We start from the raw sequence: 6,605 nt of genomic DNA, 5'->3' as shown, positions 1-6,605 counted from the left end.
GCCTCCATGGCTGCGAGACCCGCTCCTATGTAATTATAAATAACGAATTCTAAGGCAACGCAAATATTAAGGTTAAGAGGCTGAGCTTGTAGATGAAGATAAATAACATAGTTATGTATAATATATTACATTTCTGACTGTATATCCCTGTAATTATTACACACTGTAGCTTTAATGATTGAATATAAAATCATGCTGTAGAAAGGTTCTGAGAGGATAGCTTTGCCTGCTGAATCTCTATCCAGATAGACAGGCAGAGATATACTGATGCTGCTAGACAGTCACTGAATCTTTCAAAATCTACCCTAATGCTTTACTTTTCTTCTTATACTGCATAAGCACATCTCAGAAATTCACCTTCAACTACTTTTAATTGTATGGCTGCATTACTTCATCCTGACTTTTATTTTTACTAGAATTATATTAAAAGCTGAACATCTTAGCAATTTTCTTTTTCAATAATTACCATAGAGATTTCTTTCCTTTCATTTGCAGGAAAAAATCTTCCACAATATCTCTAATCAAACAGATACATTTTGATGTTCTAATCCTTCTTTTACTAACTAGTAGTGAAAGCGCAGAATATGACTTCATTTTTCTTTAAAAGTGTTAAAAGCATCCTTAAACAATTTGCAGCCCATGTTTTTTTGTCATCCTTTAAAATAAAAAAAAGAAATCGGACATGGGGCCGTTGTTATTTAGATTATTGTGCTTGATAATGGTCCAGTTGTCCAGTTGATTTATTTTTTTATTTTTTTTGGGGGGGGGGGGGACTAATAAAAATACATAAAAATAAAAATACACATTAGGTGTTTTTGCTGAGTCCTTCAAGGATGTTAAAATGAAACTAGTGGTGACCTGTGAAAACCACAATACTATAGGAGTAAAACTTGGGGCGACATATCCGCTTTTATTTCCTGTCAAACTTACCCCAGTTTCACTCTACAGTCATGGTGATTGTAAAAGCATATTATGCACATGATTAACTTCTCTTGTACACTTGTTAAGAACTAAAGATCCTGTCAAATTCTATTCATACTATGAAATTATCCTTATATCCTTTGTATCCTTTGTGTCCTTCCATAGGCTGCTCATTTTTATTTGAATTGCTTTAAAGATGATTTTTTTCAACCCTTAAATTCTAGAAGAAGAATCTTTTAACCGTGGCTTCATGGATCTTTTCTGAGGTCTGTTCGAACTTCATGGGATTTTAATGTTGTATAAGAACTTCTCTTTTAAATGAACTTCTTATACTGAGAGCACAACTATTAGGCCTGTAATTTTTTTCATTCATGCCTTTATTGCTAATTTTATTGTTAAAATATTAAATCTGGTATTTATTGTTTATCGCTAACTGCTTGTATACATTTTTTATGTTTTATTATCTATTTCTTTTCTATATTAACATAAGCTTAGATGCATTTTTGTCTTTAAAATTTTTTTTTAGGAGATGATTTTTAACGTTGGTCATATTTCTCTCAATATTTGTTTTTTTATGTAAAAAGTTAAACCATGTATTTCAAAAGCATTTTGAAATGTTTTTCACATGTAATGTGACCAAGATGAAATAATCTAAAGGAGATTTGAAAGTAAAAACTAAAGGTGTAAAAACCAAATGGTACACAAACCTTTTTGAAACCACTATTTACTACATTTAAGCATTTAATGTTTTTTTGGATGGAGTATTCATCATCTCACACCTTAACTTGGAAAAATATAATATCTGCACTCGCCTATCAGATCTGTCAGACTGTGAGGACATCTCTTGTCTGTCACAGATTTTCAATCAGATTTATTCCAAACATTTAGCAAAGCATTTCAAAATTTAGTTTTCTTAATAATAATTGACATTTATTGATCTCAAATTGGAGAAATGTATACCTGCATTTAACTCATTCTCTCAGGAAGCAGAAGGCTGCCATGGTGTGGCGCCCAGGGAGCAGTGTGGGGTTAAGGGTTTTGCTCAGGCACCCAGAGTGGAGGCTGTGGAGATGGAACCGTGTACTTGCAGCCCTCTCAGAACACAAGTGCACTGCTCTAACCACTTGGCCAACACTCCCCTAAAGCATCCTAAACACTCTGCTAAAACATCTGTAGATATTACGAAAACATTTTATGGTTTTGATATAAAACTGGTTGAAACAGTATTCAAAGCCAATAAAGATTTAATCCAAATAAAAATTATGTGAGCTGCATCTACTGACAAGTCACCCCAGTATGCAGATGCATTTTTCTAAATTCACTTTTGTCTTTTATTTTCTGTAATTTTAGGGGCTGTACTCATTGTCCCATACTGGATACATATTGATGACATCTTTGATGTTCCTTCTCTGACAGATATGTCTGTTCACTGCTATCATCAAACCATAACTTTACCTGAAGGATATTATTAACAAATGTAGTGAACAGTTGGACAAGAACAGATAAACTTTAAGGTTAATCAGATTCACCATAAATAATGGAAGGTGCATACCAATAAAGACTAAATGCCTAAACTGTACTAACGGTTGTTTAATAAAGTATTGGAAAATGTAACACGGGGTCTCATTTATTAAATATTGTGTGGAATCTATTCTTAAGGTGCACATACGGTAAAAATTGAATACTCAAAGATATTTCAGATTTATCAAACCATGCAGATACACAAACACAAGCAAATTTCCTTCAAAAAGTGAATCAAATGTATGCATAAAAGTGTACAAGGCTCAACCTCATGTTTTGTCCTCTACAAACCCACATTGAAACAGAAATGGTCCATGCAAAGCACCTTGTTGATCCCGAAAAAGATATTTCCCTCCTTATTCTCCCATTTTAAATGTCTTCCACCCATCACGCACTGTAAAGTGTTCACAGCAACCATCACAACTTGTAAAATGGATGTATTGATACCCTGTTAATCATCTGGGAGAGGAAAAATTATGGTGAGAAAACATTTAATATTGCACTGGTTAGATTAAGGATTTAAGCTGCTCACAGGCCTTTTCTGTTTAACTAAATGGTCCACATGTAGTTATGGTTCATCGGTGCATAGATTACACTATGATAATGGATGCTTTTTCATGATGCTTTATTATGATGGTGCAAGTCTATGATTGATGTTTTATATAAAGTGACGCAAAATTTATTTTTTTTTCCTACTGTCTCTGTCCCCATTTTCCTCTTTCTACCAAATTGTGCATAATAGGCTTTTAAAAAGATCACAACCTTAGTGTGGAAAGCGACATGCAAGTTCCGGGCCTAATTTTCTCCATACACAAGCTTGATAAATAACACCCAAGATCTCTGCATTTTTTGTAATGAATGTATATTGAATTGTATTTTAAATGATAGAAATGGGTGGTTGGAATATTTATAGCCCCAACACTGACATAAAACTAACTTTATTTCCTAAAATGAAATAAAGTCCCACCGGGAGAAGGCCCTGGGGGAGACCCAGGACACACTGGAAGGATTATGTTTCTCGGCTGGCCTGGGAGCGCCTTGGGGTTCCCCCGGAGGAGCTGGCCCCAAGTGGCTGGGGAGAGGGACGTCTGAGCCTCCCTACTGAAGCTGCTACCCCCGCGACCCGACCCGACCCCAGATGGATGGATGGATGGATGGATGGATGGATGGATGGATGGATGGATGGATGGATGGATGGATGGATGGATTTGAGTTCGCTAAAAACATTTCATTTTTTTTTACCTTTACAGTTTTACAGTAATTAAACATTAAGGTGATGCACGTTTACATTCAGCAATATTTAGATAGGATCAAAGTAATCATCAGGCGGCTACTACCTGCAGTGGCAGTTCTGCTCAGTGGCTCACTTGATATAAGTTGTTAAAGGATGAAATATTGCTCAGTTTTTATTTGACTTTTTTATTATACCTTTACATTCATCCTTCTTCACTATTTTTGTTCTTGAAATACAGTTTTTATACCACATATCTCATAGCCATATAGTTTAGATAAAAAAACAGGAGGTTTGTAGACTTTTTAAATCCACTATACCTCATCTGATGTCCAGCTTTCCCTTCAATGTTGTGTACTACAAGGGCTGACTTTGTAAAACAGGTAAACTTCCGTGTCTCCCCATGAACCCTCCATGGACTACAACTGAACTCCTACCTTCAATAAACATCAAAAGGCACAAAAATGCAGCTGTACTGCAGATAGTTTATGTTGCCTCTCAAATCCTTTGCTTCTTTCTGAGGGAGAGATACATATCTCCACTGCTGGAGAAAATGCAGCTGCACACTATCAGCAGTCCTCATCAAAAGCAACAGGCTCTAGAGACTGGCCCTAGTGAGCTGTTGGCTCCACAGCCTCAGCAGGCGTCTCCCCTGCATTTTTTCAAGGTCAGATGAATGTGGATGTGCATAGCACCAGCAAGCATGTGTGGAGGGCACGAACACAGCATGAAATAGGGTTTATCAGGGTGCAGCTCCTCTTACTTGTTTATAGTTGCTGAGTAATTGCATAAAAGGCAGTCAATGTGTGCTCTGAGCATTTTAATTAGGCCCGGTTTCGCGCTCTCAGCAACAAATGTTTTTAGAGTTATGAAGCTTCTTTTTTTTTGTCGATTGGAAAATTAATAACTTCCTTTTTAAATTGGGAGGGAAAGTGATTGGACTGCTGGTGCTGATGGGAGTTCATTTTCTCACCCAGCAACCTGAATAGTCTGTCCAAGTTGGAAAATGCCCAAACAGAGTGGAGGGAATAGTATCTCCGACAAGCCACCTGCAGATTTAAAGAGGTCCTGACTGGCTGCTGCTTGCTGGCTCCCACTGTCTCACTATCAGCTAATGCATTTTTTGGCACGTGCTCAGATCTGTACACAAGCACACTCGCACAGACAAAATACAGGCTGCAGATGCCCACAGCGTTGAGGGAAAATCATGCCATTTGTTGACATCTGTCTCTTTTTCATGCAAATTCTCTGGTGCTCAGGAGCTCCAGACTCATGGACCTGCTTATTGTCACTTTTGGAAGTAGATGTGCTTAAATTTAGGAGGTAATCTCATTCTTGCTATTCTTGTTGTGTTAGGGCTGCCATCTAGTGGTAAAAAAAGGAATTGAATTAAAGTAATTTCCATGACTTGGTTCACAATTTGTATAAATAGCCCCAAGGGTAAATAAACACTGAACTATTTGGTCTCCCCATTTAATCCGTATATATTTCTAAATACATCTTCTCTGTGGTGTGCAGATAGGATTTCTAAAAGAAAGAACAAAGATTGTTTCAAATCCTAAATAAAAACAGAGAGCCCTGTGTAATGTTAAAAGCTGTTTGGATCGAGTTCTTATCAAGTCCATTGAAGGTCATATAAAAATACACAAAAACAGGTTAAAAAATAGAAGAAAAAAACATTGATATTGTAAAGGCTCTAAAACTAAATGCTGTAAAAAGACATAAACACATCAGAATGAGCATCTACCTGTGCTGGACATTGAATCCACAATTCCCTTGTCACTACTCACTACACATCTTCCCTACCATAATATTTATAGCACTGTATGGATTTTGTAGTGCCTATTTAATGCTGTTTAAGGGCTAAACCCATTTCACCCAGTTCAGGGTAAGAATCAAATCTGCAAAGCAAGGCTAAGTCCCAGTTTTGAAAAGATGCTGCACTGCAACGAACAACTGGCAGGTGAGAATAAGCAGGTCCTCGTAATAAATATTAGTTGCCCCTATGGGTGTGTTTATGGAAAGTTGTTTAACACATAGCACATTGCAATAGCATTTATTCAGCTTGTCACATTACAACACCAACTTCAATGTATGCTGCTGGGATTTAATATGATAGGTCACCAGGGCATGATTAACAAAAACGCAATTATGCATAATTGTGAAGTAGAAGATAAGCGATTTGTATTTTACAAAAAGAAATATCTAGAAACTGTAGCAGACATAGAGTAAATCACATCTCACTGCAGTTCTTGCTTCATGTCTTTTGGGTTATGTCTGTGAAACGCTCTGCATCTACAGTGTTTTTTTGCCTGTTTTTTGGCTCCACAGCTCAAGCTAAGTCCGATCGGATGCAGAGGACATCCATTTTTAAGTTTGACTACATTTTTCATTTAAAATTGGCTCTGGTTTTTACTTGGCTATTTTAACTCTTGGATATTCTTTAATGTAAGCCAATGTGATATAGGTCTGGTAGTGGTTTTAGAGTCATATACAAATGTAAACATCTACCCCAGTGTCAAGCCTTTTGCAGCTTCTAACAGGTTTTCTTCCATGACCGCCCTTGTATTTAGCTCCATCCATCTTCCCATCAGGTTGAATCAACTTCATTGTCCCTCCACAAAACAGTGGAGATGTCATTGACTTCCAAAGAACTGCACCCACCGTCACCTCCCTCACCATCTGAAACTGAAGAATAGTTCATTGTTATGCACACAGACTTTTTGCTGCTTCTCTTGCCGGTCATTTCTTTGCAGTCCTGTCACTTTAAGTTGATAGCTTTGCCTTGGTATGGCAATATGAAGATGGATGGAGACAGGATGTTCAAAACTGTTTGGGGTTTTCGTCTCCCTGATCTGTGTCCCTTGCTCTTTGAGGTCCTGTCTGGCACTTAACAGAACAGTTGTGTATCAGAGTAAACATAAATTCGGAT

The sequence above is a fragment of the Cyprinodon variegatus genome, unplaced genomic scaffold (genome assembly GCF_000732505.1).
Source record: "Cyprinodon variegatus isolate N-32 unplaced genomic scaffold, C_variegatus-1.0 Scaffold25, whole genome shotgun sequence".
In the NCBI taxonomy this organism is placed as follows: Eukaryota; Metazoa; Chordata; class Actinopteri; order Cyprinodontiformes; family Cyprinodontidae; genus Cyprinodon; species Cyprinodon variegatus.
This window is presented reverse-complemented; position numbering follows the sequence as displayed.